This window comes from Lygodium microphyllum, chromosome 17 (assembly GCF_053477565.2).
Source record: "Lygodium microphyllum isolate KBCC chromosome 17, Lygodium_microphyllum_v1.1.10, whole genome shotgun sequence".
NCBI classification, from domain to species: domain Eukaryota; kingdom Viridiplantae; phylum Streptophyta; class Polypodiopsida; order Schizaeales; family Lygodiaceae; genus Lygodium; species Lygodium microphyllum.
The window spans coordinates 80291281-80314496 of record NC_141151.1 but is presented as its reverse complement, the minus strand read 5'-3'; the positions used below and the strand labels follow the sequence as shown (position 1 = coordinate 80314496).

At 42.2% G+C, this 23216-nt stretch overlaps 1 protein-coding gene across 1 annotated transcript in view; it reads left to right on the top strand.

Moving 5' to 3' along the window:
• LOC148022087 (uncharacterized) overlaps positions 1 to 9245 on the top strand; it is a 31990-nt gene extending 22745 nt beyond the window's left edge. Inside the window, exon 3 of the mRNA XM_087697700.1 lies at positions 8464 to 9245. The gene's annotated coding sequence lies outside the window, so the exon portion shown is untranslated. The remainder of the gene's footprint in view (positions 1 to 8463) is intronic.
• The last annotated feature ends 13971 nt before the right edge of the window (positions 9246 to 23216 follow it).

Genomic DNA, 23216 nt, shown 5'->3' with positions numbered 1-23216 from the left:
GGAAGCGAATGACCGTGACAAAGAGTGAACAGAGAGAGAGAAAGAGATAGTGAAACACATAAAAATCTGCAGTGAAGAATGCTGTATAAGGATGTAGAATTATACACAAGTGCAGAGAAAATATCTGCGCATGTCTCCACCTTGAGGATCTTGATCTCCGTCAGCCCCAAGAGCAATCTTTGCAGTCAGCAGGTTGAAATATGTGAGAGACAATATGCCAAGACTGTTGGAAACTCAGTCTATATATAGGCTGAAAATAATGCCAATAATTGATCAGGTCGGCTGCATTAAATGCAGCTGACTAATGCAGTCCGAGTGCTACCATGTGGCACCTGCGTGCGTGGTGTCCAGGGAATGACTCTTAACACCCCTCTCAGATCCTGGACAAGGCAGCAGACGGAGGGATTTGGAATGTCGGTGAAGTAAGGACTGGGGAAGTGCCTTCGTAAACAGATCTGCAAGATTGTCTTTGGTCTTACAACATTCCACATCGATGGTCTCATCCAGAAGCTTCTCCTTGATGAAGTAGTACTGAATCTTGATGTGCTTCGTCCGAGCATGGAATACGGGATTCCGTGCCAAGGCAATGCAACTCTCATTGTCGCACTGCAAAATAGTAGGACAAGTTTGGGGGCAGCCAAGCTCCTCCAACAAACGATGAAGCCACACAATCTTACAAGTGGTAGAAGACGTAGCATGATACTCTGCCTCAGTCGAAGACAGGGCTATCGTGGGCTGCTTCTTGCTACTTCAAGAGATAGGAAATCCTGAGGTCGGAGGTCCCCCTTAGAAACCGAAGTATCCTTTGAGCAGCCTACCAATGCACCTGCTGAGGTGCATTCATGAACCCAACCAAGAGACCTACAGCAAAACATAGATCAACCCGTGTGTTGAGGAGCCAAATCAATGATCCAATCAGCCGACGGTAGTGGGTAGCATCTGCCAAAGGAGAATCTGTGTGTGAAGTGACCTTCCGGTTCGGATCCATAGGAGTAGAAATGGACTGACAACCCTCGATCTCAAAAGTCAAAAAGAGCTCCTGTACATATCTCTCCTAAGAGATGAAAATCTCCCTATGAGTCTGATAAATCTCGTGGCCCAGAAGAAAAATGGAGAAGTCCTAAATCCATCATCTCGAACTTCTGATGCAGGGTTGCCTTTGTCTCTTCGACCTCTGGGCATGATCACCTGTAATAATCAAGTCATCAACATACAAAACAAACAACACATGACCACCCTCGGAAGTGTGTATACAAAGTTGTGGATCGGCCCTAGAGCACGGATATCCCAACTTGGCCTAGAAAAATGAATCAATCTTCTCATTCCAAGCATTCAAAGCTTGCTTGAGGCCATACAAGGCCTTCTTCAACCTGTAAACCTTTCCATCTGAGGAACCAAAGCCAGGCGGCTGCTTTACATAGATTTCCTCCTTCAAATCACCATTCAAGAAGGCCAACTTCACATCCAATTGAAAGGTACGCCATCTTCTATGACCAGCCAAGGCAAGAACAACACGAATAGTCGCCATGCGAGCAGTAGGGGCAAAAGTATCATGGAAATCAACACTTGGGCGTTGTGCAAAACCTTTAGTAACAAGGCGAGCCTTGTGCTTGTCCAAAGAGCCATCACTATGGTACTTGGTCTTGAAGACCCATTTGATACCAATCACCTTCTTATGAGAGGGATGAGGCACAAGGTACCAAGTGCCATTCCGCTCAATAGCCTCCAACTCGGCTTCCATCGTTTTTTGCCAATGATCAGACTATAAAGCCTCCTTCACTGATGTAGGCTCTCTATCTTGCATAACACGGGACATCAAACACTAGTTAGAGCAAACAAGATCCATAGTATGTGCGTTGTGCTGTCGTGACCTCCGCGGTCCGTCTTCTGGTTGCCACTCCTCAGGGACCCTCTTGATCCCTAAATCTCAGAGCGTGTCATGGGCCCAATGAGGAGGAGCCCGAATCTCACCTCGGCACTCTCCATTTGCTGAAGTCTCTAGAAGGTCCACCGTCAACGGAGGACCAATCGGTGAATCTGGTGGTTGGGTAGTAGGCTCCTCATCTGAAGAAGAGTCCTCAAGAGACACAGGCTCGAGAGGAACAATCGTCACTGGGGCCCAGCTATCATCGGGATCTCCAAGTATAGGGTGATTCTCACCCCCCTTTGGGTTGGAACCTCTACAAATTGAACATTATGGCTCATGTAGACATCTCACTTAACTGGATCATATAATCGGTAGCCTTGAGATTGCGAGCCATAGCCCACAAACACCCGTCTTCTGGAAGCTGCTTCAAATTCGTCACACTGTGTCTTTGGGATGTGAACATAAGCATCACGGCCAAAAATCTTGAAATAAGAAACATCGGACTTCGAGCCAAAGTACGTCTCAAAAGGAGTCATACCAACAACAACAACGGAAGTAGGGGAACGATTAAGGATGTGAACTGAAGTAGCCACAGCCTCAGCCCATAGACACTGAGATGTCCGACGATGCTCTATCATGGTATGGGCCATCGCGATCACAGTGTGACTCTTCTGCTTCAAAACGCCATTCTCCTGAGGGGTGTTTGTATTGGCAAACTCCTGGTGTATGCCACGATTTGCACAAAACCGAGCAAACTTGGAAATAAATTCTCCGCCCTTATTCGATCGTAAGGTCTTTAGCTTCTGCCCCGATTGGTTCTCCTCAAAGAGAAACCAATCCTTGAAGTTGGAGAAAGCCTCCGACTTCAGCTTTAAGAGATAGACCCATGTCATCCTACTATAATCATTTACAATGAGCATGAAGCTTCCTTGAAGTGATTCTGTCCTCATCGGTCCACAAAGATCGGTAGAAACAAGCTCTAAGGATGCTGAAGACCACCTTGAACCCTTGCTGGGAACAACATCACGAGTTTGCTTCCCACGGATGCAAGATACACAAGGCTCCTGACTCACCACAATATCCGGCAAACCTCGAACAAACTGGTCCTTAGATGCCTTTCGAAGGTATTCATAATTGAGGTGACCAAGCCGAGCATGCTAAAGCTCGAACTGAGTTTGAGAGGTAAGAAGAAGAGAAGTCAAGGTAGAAGAAGACCACAACTTGTAGACTCTATTCTCCTCATAACCTGAAGGAAGAACCACTCTGGATCCTCCATCAAGAATCTGAAAAGAATCCACATCAAATTTGACCAAGAGGCTGAGGGCACAAATCTTGTGCACTGATAGAAGATGATACCCCAAAGCCGGCACATAAAGTACCTCAGATGTATGGGCACTACGTCGCCCATTTGGAACAAGATGCATGTTGCCTTGTCCCTAAATAGGAATAGACGAACTACCTCCAATTAGAATCTGACCATGAGAAGGCTGCAAATGAGTAACACCTGCTGAAAAAGGAGTCATGTGCCTAGAGGCACTACTGTCAACAATCCACTCACGAGTAAATGGGGCCATCAACTCAACATCAGAAGCTAGCAAGGCCGAATCCTCAACCATCTCCAAATGGAGGAAAGCAGCTGATGAGGGAGCAGCCACTGCTCTGGAATCCTTTGAAGATTTCTCCTTCTTCTCCTTGTCGAGACAATCCTTCTTCCAGTGACTTGTTTTGCTACAAATATGACAAGTAGACTCCTTGTCTTTGACCTTCTTAGATTTGTATTTCTTCTTATTCTTTTGGTCCTTCCCCTTCTTCTGAGAGGATTGACCAACCAAAGCTTTAGATCTCGAAGCATTGGTTTCTTTCAGTTGCTCCTCTTGGTCCAAGACCATAGGAACCAACTCTTCTCACAGAAGAGTCTCAAACTGCCCTGAAGCAATCAAGGTGGAATAAAAACCATTGAAGTGAGGCGGTAATTGTGAAAGAAGAGTTATCGCCATGTCTTCAGAAGTGATCACCTTCCTTGCGTTTTGAACTTGCATCTGAAGCTGCCTTAGCTTGTTGATATGCTCCTGCATGAATGATGACTTGTTGACACTCAATAGTCCTCATTTGCACTTCCAAAGAAACTCGGTTCATGACGGTCATCCGATTATACATCTGATCCAACTCCAACCATATCCCTCTAGCCACCGTCAAATGCTCTATATGAGAGATAACAGCTGTAGTACATGAGAGAAATAAAAATGAGCGAATGCGAGCATTGAGTTTATCCCAATGTGCCTGAGCCTTTGCCAACTCTGCCTTCTCACTGGAAGAGAGTTTGGACTTGTCATGCGAAGGACGATTGGTAGCCTTTGTAACAAGCTCTGCTAAATCATAGGACTCCAATATGGCAAGCATTATGACCCACCAGATGCGGTAGTTTTCACCATTGAGCTATTAATCTGAAGGAAGAGTTGGTAAGACGGGCATCTTCTGGTCCATTATCACCTGAAACTCTGTCTTGGCGTCAGAAGACATCTTCACCTACAATGCTTGCACAAAACACAAAAAGAAACCCCCTCTGACTGTGAAAATACAACTTGCTAGGCCTGAGGTTTGCTCGTCTTGTTTCTTCTTCACTCGCCGGAGGCGATGAAAAGGTAAAATCTGCACTTGAAGGCCAAAAACGCAGCCTTCTTCCTTCTCTAACAGCAAAAACAGCAGCAACTTCAGCAAACCTTCTCTTTTCTCACATGCCCACGCTCACCTCAGCCTTGTTCTGATGCGCAGCCCACTTGCTTGCACTTGAACGCTGAAAATGCAACCTCGTGTCATGCTGAAAACTCCTCTTTAGATAGGTCCACCCTATGTCAGAGTCTTTTAATGCTCTTGATACCATCTTAGTCAGTCCTTTAATGCTCTTGATACCATCTTAGAGTGAAGCAATGCAGAAGCGAATGAGCGTGACAAAGAGTGAATAGAGAGATGAGAGAGAGAGAGAGAAAGATCGTGAAATGTAGAAAAATCTGCAGTGAAGAATGCTGTATAAGGATGCAGAATTATTCACGGGTGCAGAGAAAAATTTGCGTATGTCTCCACCTTGAGGACCTTGATCTCTGTCAGCCCCGAGAGCAATCTCCGTAGTTAGCAGGTTGAAATATGTCAGAGACAATATGCCAAGACTGCTGGAAACTCAGCCTTTATATAGGCTAGAAATAATGCCAATAATTGATTAGGTCGGCTGCATTAAATGCAGCTGACTAATGCAGTTTGATTGCTGCCATGTGGCACCTGCTTGCGTGGCATCCAGGGAATGACTCTTAATAGGAACATGGAGTAAACTCGGGAAACACTGAGAAGAGAAGAGAAGAGAAGAGAGAAGAAACTTGGCAAACATTGATGAATGGAATGAATGTGATACAGGGGAACAAGGGTGCTGTAGCACAAGGAAGATGATGAAGACAATCACGATCCACGAACTGCAGTGTCCTCTTGAAGGGGTGTGAGGGCAGTGGAGAGGTTGGAGAGAAGAGGTGACGGACTGAATGAATCAGCCGTAGCATGAGTGACAGAGGTAGCCTATAAATAAGCAAGAGAAAAACCACCCATCAACACTGCAACTTACACACACCTACAAGTGAGCATATCCATTTATCCTAGGATGGTCTTGTTGGGTATCCCCTTACTCCCCCTAGACATGCACCACCGATTCCATCGTCCTCTAGATGTAGGGATATCCATCCTTTGCTTATGGCTTGCAGTCACACACTCCATGGGTCGCTCTAATGCAAGGATCTACATCCTTTGCCTACAGTGTGCCCATCCATCCTCCTTGGGCTACTCATGCGGCTACCATGCCCATGCCCAATCAATCTATGTCCACTCATGGATCCACTGTGCACACATCCATCCTCCTTGGGCTACTCATGCGGCTGCCATGCCCATGCCCAATCAATCCATGTCCACTCATCCACGGTTCCACCATGCATGGTTAGCACTCTTACAACAAGCATAAAATACACAAATATAAAAACACACGCTTTACCACTTAATCTTGAATAGTGGAAACCCTATTGGCCCCAAAAACTGGTGCGCCTTGTGGTATTTCTTTAACTTGTATTGCTGAAGGTTGCAGTACATTGAGATCTAGCTTGATCTCCTTCAATTTGGTGGTTATCATCATCAATTTCTTTAACTTGTACTGCTAAAGGTTGAAGTACATTGAGATCTAGCTTGCTAATCTCCTTCAATCTAGTGGAGGGTGGTCTCCCTCTTGCTTCCACTCTCTCAAGTCACAATATTTTCAACGGTTTTTGCTTCTTTGTACTACATGTGAGAAGAATTGTCATCGTCAATTTCTCTCTTTCCTGATGCAAGAAATATATGGTCTCTTGTGTCCAAGGTTTGGCATCACATAGTCAGAGCAACCATGCCTCTATAAGATTGGGTTCTTGGAAAAGCCAAATTGACAGATTCTGTGCCACCGCATGTGAAGATTGTCTTCCACTTTTTGTGGTTTTTTGGGCTGCTGGTATACTTGGACTATTCAAAATGTGTTCATGTTTTATTCTCATTCTCGAGTGGGCAGTCGTATTGGCTGCTTGAGAGGTGCAGTTTAGCATTATGCAATATGCATGCATCATTCCCAACAATGATTTGGTTTATTGGCACACTGGTTTACAACAAAAAAATTGGTGGAAATATTGTGAGAGCACAGTACATGCAGAAGTTAAAAAGTGTGGTTTGGGGAGCAGCCCATACAATATCAACGTAAAAGTGAACATTGCTCAAAGAGATACAGGAAATTTTGCATTATACATGTCAAATGGATATAGAAATCATAAAAGCCAAGTGTAGTTGTCACGGACACGTGAAATTTTGAGATGCTTTAATCTTCTGATAACATTTGATTATGCTATTAATCAGATGTGCAAGGTCCAGTTTGGTGGTCTAAAATGCCAGACCATGTGTGGCTCTGGATGGAAGACACGGCCCTAACCTCTTGTGTCTCTCCTTAGGATTGTGAACTATCTCTGCCCAAATCTTGGAGAGAGGCTCTGCATTGGAGACATCCTCTCTAATTCTATAGCATGGCTGCATCTTGCAGTCCAGATGAACTAAGCAATAATGCTGCCATTCATGTCCCATCTATGCTAATACTCACATGCTGTTCAGAGGTAAGGAAAGATATGACTCTACTGGATATACTAATAGCCACAAGCTGGGCCTTGGTCAATGAACCACGCTACCGACCCCCAAAGGACTATTATCCCAAGGGGCATATGGGCTTATCATCTCCATTAAAAGTTGTGGGAATCAAAGCTCCACAACTTGGGAAAATAGCAGCTGCTCCAACACCTCACAGATCATCTCCCCCCTCTCTCTACATGAAATCTCACCTAAAACTTGTAAACACCCTTGGTAGCCCTCTGATCCTCTGCCTCTGCTCTTTCACCTTTGCTACCAACCTTCATGAAGCTGACTCAAGAGAAGGTCAGCAACATTGGGCGAATTCAACCCCTTCTCCTGAACTTGTCAACAGCCTTGGTAGCCCTCTGAGACTCTCTCTATGCTCTTTCACATTTGCCATCAACTTTCGTGAAGCTGACTCAAGAGAAGGTCAGCAACATTTGGCAAATTTAAACCCTTCTCCCGATGAAGTCTGTCAAATCAGGATCTTTCTCCTCTCAGCTTGCTCAGCCTTGTCAAACAAATCAAGGCAAAACTCTAGTCGTTGACAGCAGCAAACAGTTAGGACATCACCAAATTTGCTGTTCCTGGCTGAAATACGGAAATTGGGTGGAAATTTTGCTAGAAATTGGAAGAGATTTTATTTGAGTTGCTTGCTTTGATGCAAGCTGCCAATGAAACCCCATTTCAGTAGTATTTATCCCAGTTATTCAATCTGAGAACAACCACAACTGTGGTGCATCAAAACAAAATAGTGCAAACATGTCCTGCTAGGTGGACTCAAAAGGCACATCATGCTTGACACCTTGCAAATTGTCACAAGAAGTCTGCCAAGAGAGGCTACTCCCATTACAATTATGCAGGTTTGTCTTGCTAGACAGCATCAGAATGCGGATTTGTCCCACACGCCACATTGCAAGCGTAGGTCCTTTTTTTTCGGTAACAGGTAGCTTTATTAATTACAAAAGTACAAGATTACAAGATTACAAGATGCAGGATGGCTCTAGGCCATCGTGCATAAATCAGATACAAACGTAGCTCCTCTCTCTCTCTCTCTCTCTCTCTCTCTCTCTCTCTCTCTCACGCACACACACACACACAACATAGTTTATCCCTTATCCCTGATCTGAGATTATGGTGCATTTTGTTTTTGTAGATGTATTTATGAAGAAACCTACCAATTGGGACCCGAAAAATTGAACAAAAACTTTTTTGAAGTTGTTAGAGTTTCTGAAAACCATTGGTTGGTTAAGTTCTTGTAATTGACTATTTTTTGATGTTGTGCATGTACCATGTGTAACATGAATTGATTTACAGTATTCACTATTTGCTGCACAGAATGGATGTCATAAGGGGAGGCCTGTGTAATTTTTGGCTATGGCTAACTAGAACATCTTAATTTTGTGATTTGTGGCAATTGGCAGGTGGGAGCTATCTAAGCTTCAGCCTTCAATTTTGAGATTGCCAAAGCGATTGAGTGATGCTTGAGAAGTGATACTCTTTGTTGTTATCCGCTGGGAAGCACGGTGTTTTTTCCTTTCCAGACTGATCTTCAGCGAAATGATATTGACTTCTTGATATTCTCTTGGAGATTCTCAATGGCTTCATCTAGTGAAAGGACACTAGATCACTATATTTTGGGGATCCTAGAGACTTTGTTCATATGGGTGTAGTTATTCTATAAGTCTTGTATGTAAGCACTAAGCAGTGAATTACCACTTAACCTGACAGTAAGAGTTTGTTGAAAGATGTTCTTATTATTCGAATTGCATCTGCCATGTACAAGTGACTGGGATTTGTAATGAGGAGTACTTCCACAAGTTAAAAGAGATATTATCTTCTTTCTTAGCTCAATCCAAGGTAGATGGATGTAAATCAGGACCACTACTATGAAGTGTGTAACTGCGATCGATTCATTGCATTTTGTGTATATCTGATGTTTATGGTGATAGCACTGTCTTTGAGACACAACCGAGCTGAGTTTCTGCTTTGATTACTTCTATTCATGGTCTCTTCGGGGTCCAATGAAATGGGTAACTCAGCTTGTCTGCAAACTTGAAGGTCTTCCCTTTCAATTTCACATCCAGCTTGTTCGTGCTTTTAACCCATTCGGTTGCAGAGAGATCACCGATCACCTTACCTTCCACCAGGGTATAAGACACATTTTTCATGACTGACTACAAGAGATTCTCCATTTCTTGCAACATGATGTGAAATATGAACATGTGGCCATGAGGCAAAAAACATCTTGGGATGTAGTTCCTGTGAATTTCTGTAATAATTACTAAAGATGAAGGCAAATGTCGCGACTGTATGTGTTTGATGAATATTACTGAACACAAGCTTGTTCGTAAAGTAAAAGCCTCACATGGCAGTGCTCGTTTACAAAAAATATTGTGCGAATGGAGGGTAGATCACTAGTGCTACAAAGATTTCCTAGTCAATTGTTTTGTCCCTTCAAGATACAAACTTTTGCACGACCGAGACATCCCCTTGTATCATTATCATGTGAAGCACAGACACACTACCGTGGGTCTATGTTGGAGAATGTTTCGGTTGTGGATACGGTCAGAAGCGATCAGTAGGGAGAGATCAACAGAGAGAATGAAGAGGAGCTTTACAGAACTCCAGCAGCACCAGCCTCTTAGCTTTTCGATTTTCTGTCAGCAATAACTTGTAGCGCTGTACAAGACGCCTCGGAACTCGAATCAAAATTTTTCTAGACACACAAACATTTTGTTAAAACATGTGTTAAAAAGAGTTCCTGCCCTTCTCAGGACCTTATGATTGTGATAAATCTCGCTCTGATTAATATTATTGCTTATGGTAACCAGCGGCACTACCCCTCATCCAGCTGCATCTAGACGATGTCTTTGAGGACGCTGATATAATTGTAGAAAGAGATCTACTCGATGATATTGATCACGATGGTGGCAACGATGGCGTCGAAGATTGCTATCATGACGTACAGGTGCAGTATCGGCTGGAACTGCCTCGTATTCATCATCATCCGCATACTCTTGAATTAGATGCCGATGATCGATACGATGGAGCTTCTTAATTGACGCCATCAGAGGGGCATTAACCACTGATTGTAAGCTGTGCGGGCGGTGAGGTGGAGACAAAGACTGCTGCCGAGGAGATCATATATGTCAGTAAAATTACGAAGCACATCACTATCGCAGTCATTGCGGATGATGATTCTTCAGCTCTAGTCAAGTTAGCTGCCTCTTTAATACTATATAGCACCTTCGAGATCAATTAAAGCAGAGGAATCTGCAGCCCACTATATTTTAATTGTGCAACGTGTGAGGACTGCTCGCGTTGCTGCGCCACTGGATGAGTTCGTGTGAGTTAATAATCCTCAACGTGATACTGCAAATGCTCTAATAGCATTACAGCTAAACAGTGGAATTGAGCATGCCCTTTATTGATACTTGAATGCATGTTAGGATTATAAAGAAACTACTTCATTATAGCAGTAAAACTAGGTTGACATGTGCAGCCCGGTAAAGCAATTTGAAGTTCTAAATGCAGTTCTTGCATATTTGTTATGTAGCAGTTTTATCGAAGGTGTTTAGACACGCATCGTGTTTTGAAGCGAAGTATGTTTGTAGATAAATTTGTGTTATTTAAATACATGGAGGATGTCGAAAGGAGAATATGTATGCATGTGTAGTTCAAGTCATTGATTTGATTTTGAACATTCACATTTTTTTTGGTCGTAGGTGCCATGGCCAAGTGGAAATAAGAACGAAAACATTACATTTTTAAAGGTGATATCTAGGCAGGGTGAGGTTCTTATAGGCAAGCCATCCGTTCTGAATGTTGATGTCTTTTCATCGAGACGGTTATTATGCTGTAATATGATGGATGCAAAGTGGTGTCGATCGGCTCTTTGGAATACCTGTTGTTGGCTTGGCTCGACTACATTTTTGAGCAAACTGTAACATTTTTCATTCTCGTGATCTGCTTGGAGCATTGGGTCGAATGGAGAGCTTTCATGATGGAGCTTTCACGATGGAGCTTTCATGATGGAGCTCTATAATCTTTTCGATGGATTGCCTGTTGAGAATGCAAAGCCGTGTCCTTGGATGTGGATATTCTGCTATAGCCATATACTTCTAGATCAGTGGATTATGTAGCATGTTGAAAGCAAACACACCCGCAATATCAGATGTAGTTAAGTCAATTCTAGTAGATGGCTACGAAAACGATCAAGTATTCCAAGAGATCAGAGGGTTATCAAGAATAGATCGATAGTCCAAGGTTCCGTTCGCAATCAGTCTTGTTGTTTTGCAGATCGAGATGGATGTATCGATGATGCTCAATAGTTAAAGCTGTAACGGCTTTGCATTGAGAATTCGTCGTGTAGTCTGTAAGAGTGACACCACATATATTTTTCTCTTTTTTTGCAAGACATGGTCGGCATTTAGTTATCATCATATTGATTCCATATTGTTGGCATGCAAGGATGAGACTAGTGCTTCATAAAGCCGTTGTAACTTGTATTTCTTCTTTAGATGGATTGTTCTTTTGCGAGTTGACAGCATGATGTTGCATTGTGACTATACCACATGATGTGCACATTGTTAGTATTCCAATGATGTTTTCACATTTTGTTGCCCAAGATGATTCGAATTTTTCTATGTCGTTCCAAGTTGTAGTAAACAATTTTAGTGATGCTTTTCTAGAAGCCAAAGTTTTCCTTTTTTTAGAAGTCTTGAAAGATGCCTTGTGACTTTATCTCTTTGTAGCATCCATTGATGCTGATGAGAACAATATGTTTTTATCATAAAACTACAGTACACTTGTTCACGGAAAAACATGCTATACTTCGTAATTTCATTAAAAAAAGATAGCTCATTTTTTCGATGTGCGAGGATGATTTTTTTTCCTCTTAATAGTAATTCTAATAAAATAAATAAACGAAATCAATAAACAATAACAATACTTCAAAAACTTAAATAAAAACTAAATGAAATGAGAAAACATGCTATATAGCATGCAGAAGCGTTGGCACAAATCTCTTCGTAATTAAATAATTATGGGAGAAGGTGCCATTCCCCCGTTCATTCAAAATATCCAATTTGTTGAAGTTTTACGTTTTCATTTTTTTCAGTACGTTGTTCGAAAGTTTGTTATGCTTTTGTTTTCGCCATATGTTCAAAAGATCATTTTCTTTCATTTTGTTTCACTACTATTTACTAATCCTAAAAATAACTAATGAGGAAGATTTGAATCTAACCTTAATAAACTAAAAAGACGAAGGACGAATATTTGATCTAACCTTTTAGCTTGCAAACGTGATGACGGAGGAACTGATGTACATGTCTCCCTGCACTTGTGTATGACCTTTCTCTCTCCTAAAATAAGAGAAAAATTTTGCAATGAAGAGAATGGCCCATACTACCTAACTCTCCCATCTTTATATAGGCTTAAGGCTTCTGAACGTTCAAAGCTTTCCTTTAAGCTTTTTAAAGCTTTTGTAGTTTACAAATTTGAAAAGCCTAAAAGCTTTCAAATGTTTAAGCTTTTCTTATTTTTTTTTTCAATTTTGGGTGTACACTTATGTTTTCCTTCTTTAACCCAAAAAAATAACAAAAAAGATAATTACAAAAGGTCACATAGCTGCACCTATAATCAACATGATAAAATCACAAGAGCTTGTAGCCTTTGCGGTTTAAAGAAAAGTGATATGTAAGTTAAACTACAGATGATCTTAGAAACTAATAAATTCAAATAGCTGCATGTGCTAATTGTCATCACCTTAATGGCGATGTGTTGTGACTTGAGGGCCTTGATGTTGGCAGTAGTGGCCATTGGTTAGGGTCATGTATCGCTAAATTAAACTGGTATACATGTAATTTATCTATCATATTGTTGGAGTGAACTTGATAATGTCAATTGAGTATGCCATCTATGCTCTAGATTGTGGGGCGTCTCCTTTGGTGCGCATAACCTTTTGAGTGTACTAAAATATATGTACTTGCACAACCTTTTGAGTATGCCATCTATGCTTTAGACATGGGGCATCTCCTTTGGTGTGCATAACCTTTGGAGTGCACTAAAATAGATGTACCTACATATTCTATATATTTATCTCATGTTTATTGTGTAGTACAAATCACCTTTCACTGACTTAGACCATCTATTAGATCAAATATTTGTCACACAGTAGCAAGTAGTCAAAAGACAGTGGCTCCTTAGATCACCATTGATCCGCCATTGCTTAAAGGGCATGAAAACATTATAGCTGTTGGTAGTTAGACCCTTCATTTGAATTAATTTTTACCTAGTGCTTAGATCACTATTGTTTACAGGGCATGGGAGCATTACAATTGTTGCTACTTATGCCCTTCATTTAAGTCAAATTTCACCTACTTAAGATCATCTACACAATGATGTGAGCTACATGGTGGTAGCTAATGAAAGGACATGCTTGTTTGGATCACTAGTATTCATGGGGCATGGGAACACATGGTGGCTGTAGTGAAACCCTCCTTGGATATGTATATGTCCACATAAAATAGGGCTGATAACCATTTTGCATATGTTATGAAACTCATTTGTCCATGTTGAGTGGGATTCTTGGTATTTGTGTTCTATGTGTTACAACACTGTTTTCTCCATACCACTCACTTATGGCACATGATTTTGACTACCTTGTTGCATGCAAACACTTATTGTAGGTGGTCACATTAGTTGAATGAAAGACAAAACAACCCATGACAATGATAAGATCACCCACTTGGGCAAATGATTAATCCTACAATTAGTCAAATATTTTATTGTAATAATGTGTAACACAATGGGCAATGTTTGGTTATCATAATTTACAAAATAACATGTTTCAATGATAGGGGACATATCATGCTTCTAGAATTCTCAATCTCATGGGCCATGTTCTAACATTGACACACCATTTAGAGGTGGAACTCCACATCTCTTGAGATACAAGTTGTTTGTTGTCATGGTACCCTTATTACTTTCAAAGGTCTTATATTGTAATAGATTAGAAGTTTAATGCTTTGTACATGAGCACAACCATTTGCTCTGATAGGTTGTAATCAAGCATCACAAGAGTTATCATGGCTAATTGTTTGAGTTGTCTATATTAATGTTGCCATGAAGTCATTTGTGGCTTCAAATGTTTTTATTTCAAATTCTATGAAAGTTCAATTGATACTCTTGGTATATCCCTCTAATAGTGGGGGACTTATGTCCCTTGACTCTTGGTATAGCCCTCTAATAGTGGGGTTCTTAGTTGGTGCACTTGATATTATGGCAATGAGCAATCATGGGGTGGCTGGCTAGTCATGACCTGTTAGCACTCACATGATATTATGACATTGAGAAATCATGGGGTGATTGACTAGTCATGAGCTATGAGCAATCGTGGGGTGACCAAGTAGCAATAGGGTGGCCTTGTGGCCACTCATGGTGATGTGGTGACTTGGTAGGGTTTGTGGTAGGGGTATGGTTTGTGGTTGATTCATTGCATTAGGCTAGTTGCTCTTATGGTGGTTTCTCTCTTTGTGAAAGGTGGAGCAAGAGTGAGAGCACAAGCAGAAGTAAGAGAATGCAAGAGCTATGGAGGTTCAAGCAAGATGGTATATGGAAACTCCAACAATCAAAATTCCTTATTCCATTGTCATAGAAAGAATAAAGAATAAAGTGATAATGATGGGTGGTTGCCACCTATAGTGTATAAGTGTGTGGGCATTGTGCACAAAGTAAAATGTAGGTGGTAAGGCACATGTGGCCTTTAAACCCCAACAACCTCCTACTTATAAGAGAATGTGCTTGAGAGAGGAAAGAATAAGAAAAAAAGTGACAAAGTACAATGTGTTCATATAAGTCACCAGGATGAAGAATAGATATCATCTCATTCTACATCCATCAACTTTCTAAGAAAGGTATTTCCTTCCATTGGGAGACTTTTAATGAGTAGGATTCTCATCATGCTTGTCCTTAATCATCTCTTTGATGAAGTGATGATGGACCTAAATGTGCTTGGTCTTTGCATGAAAGACCAAATCATATGCCAATTGGATGGCACTCATAGAGTCCGAGTGCAATGCAAGAGTGATAGTCATACCAAGGTCCACAACTAGACGGCCTTACCATAGGGCCTCCTTGCAAGCTGCCTCAGTGGTTGCAAAGTACTCAACCTTAGTAGTAGACAAGGCCGTGCATTTTTGCATCCTTGACATTTAAGAAATAGTACCTCTAGTAGGCAAGAGGTGGACTTCCTACTATCTGGATGTCATACATAATTGGAGTTTGTGTAGCCCACAACTTGAGTATTATGGCCACCATAACAAATGCACATATTTGTAGTGCCCTTAAGGTATCTCATGATATCCTTCATCACGGCATCCCAATATCACCAGCTAGGTGTTGCCATACAATGAGCCACAACTCTCATTGCAAATGCTATGTCAGGTTGATTAGTTATCATGGCATACATCAAGATGCCCACTACAGATGCATATGGGATCTTGGCCTTCTCAACATCAAACTAGGGAAAATTTGCTTGATTGACCTTGACATGAGAAGGTAATGGACAGCCAATAGGCTTACCAACAACCCACATATGGAATTGCTCAAGTACTCTGTGTGGATGTACTTCTTCTAGAATAAGTACAGAAGTCCCTTAGGGAAATTGTGCATACCAAGTATGTGAGAGGCATGCCCCATATCCTTCATCTCAAAGCTCTTCTTGGGATGAGTCTTTAAAGCATCCAATTCAGCATGAGTACTCTTAGCAATCAACATATCATCAATATATAGCACCAAAATGATGTCTATCATCATGGGCCTTCTTCGTGTAAAGATACGAATCCATAGCATTGTTAGAATAACCCTACTAATGCACAAACACATCAAACTTGTGCTACCATTCCTTAGGTGCTTTCTTAATTCCACAGAGGCTCTTTCTCAACTTGCAAACTAGGCGTTCCCTGCTCTTTTCCACAAAGCCTTGAAGCTACTATATATAAATGTCCTCATGTACATCCCATGTAAGATTATTATTTTCACATCCATTTGATAAATCTCCAAATCAAACTATATAAACAAGGCCAAAACCAAGTACATGGTAGTCACCTTGACTGTAGGAGAGGATATCTCATTAAATTCAACTTCATTTTCTTATTTAAACACCTTGAAACAAAATGGGCATTGTATACTAGCTTAGGGCAATCAAGGGTGCTCTTCAACTTATACACCCACTTGCATGGCAATGCACGTTTACCATTTGACAAGGAAACCAAGTCCACATATGATTTTTTTATAGTGAATCAAACTCAAATTGTGTGGGTCTTTTCCAAGAGTGACTATTATCTTTGTGCATAGCCTTATCATAAGTAAGGGGCTTATTAGTATTTGTCACCAAGAATAATGTATAGAGGGCTCAAAACGATCAGGAGAATGTAAGGCTCTAGCAGAGCATCTCAAAATAGGCTATGGGACATGCACTACATGTCCTCTCTATCTAAGGTCATGATCTTGCACAATAGATGGATCATCCTGGGCCACTATATTATTAGTAGCTATAAGTTGTCTAACTAGGGATAGCGGCATTGTAATAGGAGGCTCCTCCTAAAAGATCACCTTATGTATCTCAACCACTTGCTTTGGCCCCATATGCATCTTATTCTCATGAAACACAACATCATGGTTGTAGATAACCTTTTGACCTTGTGGATCCCCAAGGCGATAACCCATCTCACTTACATCATCATATCCAAGAAAGATGCATTTAACGGACTTCGGATCCAACTTTTTGCACTTGTATTTGGAAATATTCCAATATTTTGGCTTTATACCATTGGTTTTCAATGGGCTAACTTGCTTCTTATGCACAAAATACTTACCAAATCTGGGTCTTCCAATATTGGAAGTTATTGCCATCCAACTTTTCTATGTAGCACTGCCATTGGAAGTATTTGAAACACTTGCCATCATATCTGCCAACCAAAGAGAATATGGATTGCTATAATAATAGTAAAACATCCCCAAAATTGAGCCAAAAAGTGTACAATAAGAGGAAGATTGAGCAAACACATTGTTGTCCACAAGCATGAAGTGTTGGGGTAAAGGCACCTCCGCCGTGCCGCCCCGTGTATTTCTACACTGACAGTACCCGCCACTGCACACTGCAGGTGGCGGGCGCCCGTCACGTCACTTTATTTTTTACATTCATTTTAGTGACTAGTAATAAAGGAAGGCCCGGTCACACATTGTGACTTTTGGAGTTCCCATTTCTTATCTCTCTCTTTCTTGCTCTTACTCTTCCGCCATAGCTCACGTGCAAGCTTCGATCCTTCTCACCTTTCAACTGGTATCAGAGCTTGGCTTCCTCTTGCTCGAGCTCGACTCGGTGCTTCTCTACCTTCGCATTGACTCCCTTCACGCATTGGGTCTCCATCCCGGCAGCCATAGCCGATTTCCCGAGCTTTCGACACTCCCCGGCTTCCTGAGCTCCCTCCCGGCATTGTTGGGCTTCTTCAGGGCCTTGCCCTTGAGGTATTGCATCAGAGTTTCAAAGGTTTTACTTCAGTTCTTAGTTTTAAACAGGTGGAAGAAGAGGGGCAGCCATCATTTGAAGCTTCAAAGCTCCATATCTCCCTTGCCCTTTGCTTTGGGCATTCATGGCTTTGTTGTATGCCCTCTTTGGGGCCTCTTTGAGCCTCCCATCCACACCAACATTGCCACATGGAGCAGCCACTTCCCAGGACAGCCTATGTTGAATTTGCGCCAGATTTTTGCCTGCCTAATCATCAAGTTTTCAGCCTATATGCCTTGGCTCCTAAATGAGCACTTAGACAATGGTTTCTAGAAGGCATTTGAGCTACTTTGAAAGCCTCTTTAGGCCTTGTTCTTGGCATTGAAGCTTTGGGGCTGACATTCTCTAATTTGGGACTGTCATTTACTGTTATACAGTGCTGGAAACATGGCAGCCACACTTGGCATTGGCATTTGATGCTTATACTCTACTCCGGTTACCTTGTTTGATGCCCGTATGCGGCCTACATGATGCCTAGTGCCTTGGGAATGTATGCACATGATTATGCCATGATTTTGGCCTGAAATATTGGCTGATTTGGGACTGTCATTTACTGTTATACAATGCTGGAAACAGGGCAGCCCCACTTGGCATTGGCATTTGATGCTTATACTCTACTCCGGTTACCTTGTTTGATGCCCATATGCGTCCTACATGATGCCTAGTGCCTTGGGAATGTATGCACATGATTATGCCATGATTTTGGCCTGAAATATTGGCTGAAATTTCTTAGTTTGACAGTCAAACTTGGCTGTAATAACAGTGATCTGAAGGTACTTTGGATGCTTTGTCACTTACCTATTGGTATCGGATGTATGCTTTGGGATTTGCCATCATGTATCTGACATTTGGGGACGACTTTGAGCTCATGTTTGAATCTATGGAATGTATTTGAGCTATGCATAAGCTCTGTCTTGGTTGGTATTCACTGGCATTTGGACCGACTTGGCATGCTCTTGGACCGCTTATGCCTCATGTCTATGCTTGACAGTTAGGCTTCATACATTACATGCTTTGGTTCGTGGTATATGCCGCTTGGTTCGTCTATGCTTTAACGACATTGGGAGATTTTCCTTGGATGTATTTGAGCATTTCCGACTCAGTTTGATCATTTACTTGGTTGCTATCGGATGTCATTGAGTTGACAGAGATCTTATTTTGGGATTATGTATTGCTCATTGGTTGCTTCCATCAGTTGCTTCATGTATGTCATGCTCTTGGGATGCGTATGACGCATTGACTTGGTCACTTGTCACTGGTACTTTGTTTGGGTTGCTTGAGCCCTTGAGCTTGTTTGTACGCCTTTTGTGCCAGTGGGAGCATCTTGCATGCTTACTTGACCTTGAGCAGGGATTACATGCTATTGGAGCAGTTACATGTATTGGAGCAGTCTATGTCATTGAGCAGTTTTACAGATGTATTGAGACTTTGGGATGATACTCCGACAATTGATGTTGCATTGAGTATATGTCTTGGTTCACAGGATGCTTATGAGCTGAGTCTCAGTTTTGGATCCACTTTCCTTTGAGCAGACACCTATTTGTGTCAGGTTTTGGCAGTTGCAGGTACATTTTGCCTAGATTGTCGGGGGGTGTGCCTCTTACTGGTAGATGCTATTTGACATCTCTCGGTGTTATGCTCATGTATTTTCAGTGTCATTTGGCTTTTCTTTGTCCTTTTTATGCCGGCTTTGGATCTAGCATTGTTTAGTTGACATTAGATCCAGTTTTGGGACAGCTTGCTCTCATTATTGCAGTTCTGAAATTTATTACAGCAAGCATTTATTGGTAGACTGAGCAGTATTTTTAATGCTGAAATATCCTGATTTGGTGTACCGCACCTGGTACTAAGTGGGCAGCATCTTTTGGCACACTTTTCTCGCCATTTGGAGCTCATTTCAGTGGATTTTGGGCATTTTTTGCAGTAAAACAGCCAACAGTTTTACATTGTTTGTGCATTTCTAGCTTGCATTATGGCATCCTCTTCGACTGATAATGCCATATTTAACATCACAAAGTTGGATGGTACCAACTACTCTTATGGGAAGAGTCAAATTTGGCAGGTCTTGGTGCAGAAATCTCAGATTAAGCCACTTCGGTTGAGCGGGGAGCAGCCTGAAACTATGGACAATGACGACTGGCTTGAACTTGATGAGCTATGCAAGTCCACGATTGTATTGTCTCTCACTGAACAGGTACATTATAATGTATTTGAGGAAGCACAGAGTGCATGGAATCTATGGAATAAGATCAAGAATCTTTATGATAAGAAAAGTCCGGCGAGTCAGATGTACTGGTTGAAGCAGCTTATGGATCTACGCATGAAGGATAATGCGACTATGTCTGCTCACTTGAGCCAGTTCCATGCTATACTGAAGAGCTTGACTTCGCAGGATATCACCTTTGGAGAGGAAGTAACTCCTCTTTTCTTGCTTGGGACTCTAAATGAGTCATGGGATGTATTCCGCACTGCCCTATGTGCCTCTAGTGCTACTCTGAAACTGAATGATGTTGAGAGTGCTCTTCTGCAGGAAGAGGTTAATCACAAAAACTTGGATGCCTCTCGTGTTTCACATGCTTTGACAGCTAGAGGCAGGAATGACAGGAATGATTGTGGTCATGGCCGTGGCCGTGACTCGCAGAAGGGTCGGTCTAAATCTCGTGGAAAGTCGCGTAGTAAGTCGCATAGGCGCAACGCTAATGTCACTTGTCATCATTGTGAGAAAAAGGGCCATATTAGACCACAGTGTCATGAGTTGCGCAATGAGAAGCACAAGGATAAGGGGAAAGAGAAAGTGCAGGAGAAGTCCTCTGATTGCAGCATAGTACCTGCGAAGTCCAGTGTCAAGATTGAGGAAATTAATGTCACGCAGACCGAGGATTTCGATGGTGGTGATGAGTTCATACTTGCAACTAGTTCTTCTAATGCCTCACACTTGACTGAGACACCTAGTATGTATGCACAGTGCTGGTTATTGGATTTAGGTGCGTTCTTCCATGTGACGCCTTACCGTGAGTGGTTTCACTATTACCGTACTGCATCTGGATCAGTCAGACTTGGAGATGATAGGTCTCTTGATATTGTGGGATGTGGAGATATTCAGTTGCAGTTTTCCATTGGCAGTTCCTTTTTGCTCAGGGATGTACGTCATGTACCTACGCTTACGCGCAGTCTTATGTCTGTAGGACAGTTGGATGATGCAGGGTTTCATGTCTGTTTTGGGGATTCTGCCTGGAAGATTACAGAGGGGCAGACTTGTGCTTGCTAGAGGCGCCAAGGCTGGCAGCCTCTATCCTCTTGTTGTATCTGGGTCTTTTGTAGACCATGTCTTGGCAGTGGGCTCTATCCCACATGTATCACTTTGGCATGCCCGTTTGGGGCATATGTCTTTGAAGGGAATGAAAATGTTATCTAGTTTGCAGTATCTTCCGCCTTTGGACTATACACGTTTTGACTCGTGCGATCATTGTCTTTATGGTAAGCAGAATAGGTCTACGCATAAGAAATCGGGTAGGCCATGCATGAGTGAGCCCTTGGCTTTGGTGCATTCAGATGTTTGTGGGTCCATGCCGTGTATGTCTATGGGTGGCGCAAAGTACTTTGTTACCTTCATTGATGATTTTTCTAGGAAAAAGTGGGCTTATCCCATAAAGCAAAAGTCCGATGATTGTTGACTTGCTCTTGTTGAGAACCAGACTGGGTATAGGCTGAAATGCCTTAGGACTGACAATGGGGGAGAATATGTCTCACGTGCTTTTGAGCAGTTTTGTGATGATAGGGGTATTAAGCGTCAGTTGACCGCCCCTTACACCCACCCCAGAACGGTTTGGCTGAGCGCATGAACAGGACTATTCAGGAGCGTGTCCGCTCTATGCTTAGCCATGTAGGCCTACCACAGAGCTTTTGGGTTGAGGCAGTTAGTACGGCAGTGCATGTCATAAACCGATCGCCTTCAAGTGGATTAAATTTCCAGGTTGCAGAGGAAGTTTGGGCTGGTAAGCCACCCTCTTATGCGTATCTCCGTGTCTTTGAATGTGAGGCATTCTGCCATGTGCCCAAGGACAAGACGAGTAAGTTGGATCCAAAGAGCATTAAATGCATCTTTCTTGGTTATGGTGATTCAGGAGAGATGGGCTATCGCCTATGGGATCCGCAGGCGCGGAAAATAGTACGTAGCCATGATGTAGTCTTCCATGAAGACAAGATGCACAGGCAGTCTGAGAAGGTGATTGAGATCCGTAGAGTGATCTTTCAGGAGGAGCCTAGAGCTCCTGCACAGCCAGTTGGACAGTCTACAGCTGCAGCAGATGCTCATGGTGAGGGTGTTGGCCAGGCAACTGGGCAGGCAGCACAGCCTGCAGTGAGACGATCTGCTAGAGATAGACGTCCACCTGATAGATTTCAGCCCTCTATGCATTATGTTTTGGTTACAGATGTAGGAGAGCCTTTCACTTATGATGAGGCTATGTGCAGGGGTGACAGTCACTCCTGGGAGAGGGCTATGCAGTCTGAGATACACTCCTTGCATAAAAATGAGACTTGGGATTTGGTTGCTTGCCTAAGGGTAAGAAGGCTTTGCCATGCAAGTGGGTGTACAAGCTGAAAAGTACCCTGGACACCCCAAGTCGGCATACAAGGCTAGATTGGTAGCAAAGGGTTTTAAGCAGGAGCATGGTGTAGACTTTGATGAGGTCTTTTCTTCCTATGGTTAAGATGACTAGGGAAAATTTGCTTGATTGACCTTGACATGAGAAGGTAATGGACAGCCAATAGGCTTACCAACAACCCACATATGGAATTGCTCAAGTACTCTGTGTGGATGTACTTCTTCTAGAATAAGTATAGAAGTCCCTTAGGGAAATTGTGCATACCAAGTATGTGAGAGGCATGCCCCATATCCTTCATCTCAAAGCTCTTCTTGGGATGAGTCTTTAAAGCATCCAACTCAGCATGAGTACTCTTAGCAATCAACATATCATCAATATATAGCACTAAAATGATGTCTATCATCATGGGCCTTCTTCCTGTAAATATACGAATCCATAGCATTGTTAGAATAACCCTGCTAATGCACAAACACATCAAACTTGTGCTACCATTCCTTAGGTGCTTTCTTAATTCCACATAGGCTCTTTCTCAACTTGCAAACTAGGTGTTCCCTACTCTTTTCCACAAAGCCTTGAAGCTACTATATATAAATGTCCTCATGTACATCCCATGTAAGATTATTTTTTTCACATCCATTTGATAAATCTCCAAATCAAACTATATAAACAAGGCCAAAACCAAGTACATGGTAGTCACCTTGACCGTAGGAGAGGATATCTCATTAAAGTCAACTTCATTTTCTTATTTAAACACCTTGAAACAAAATGGGCATTGTATACTAGCTTAGGGCAATCAAGGGTGCTCTTCAACTTATACACCCACTTGCATGGCAATGCACGTTTACCATTTGACAAGGAAACCAAGTCCACATATGATTTTTTTATAGTGAATCAAACTCAAATTGTGTGGGTCTTTTCCAAGAATGACTATTATCTTTGTGCATAGCCTTATCATAAGTAAGGGGCTTATTAGTATTTGTCACCAAGAATAATGCAT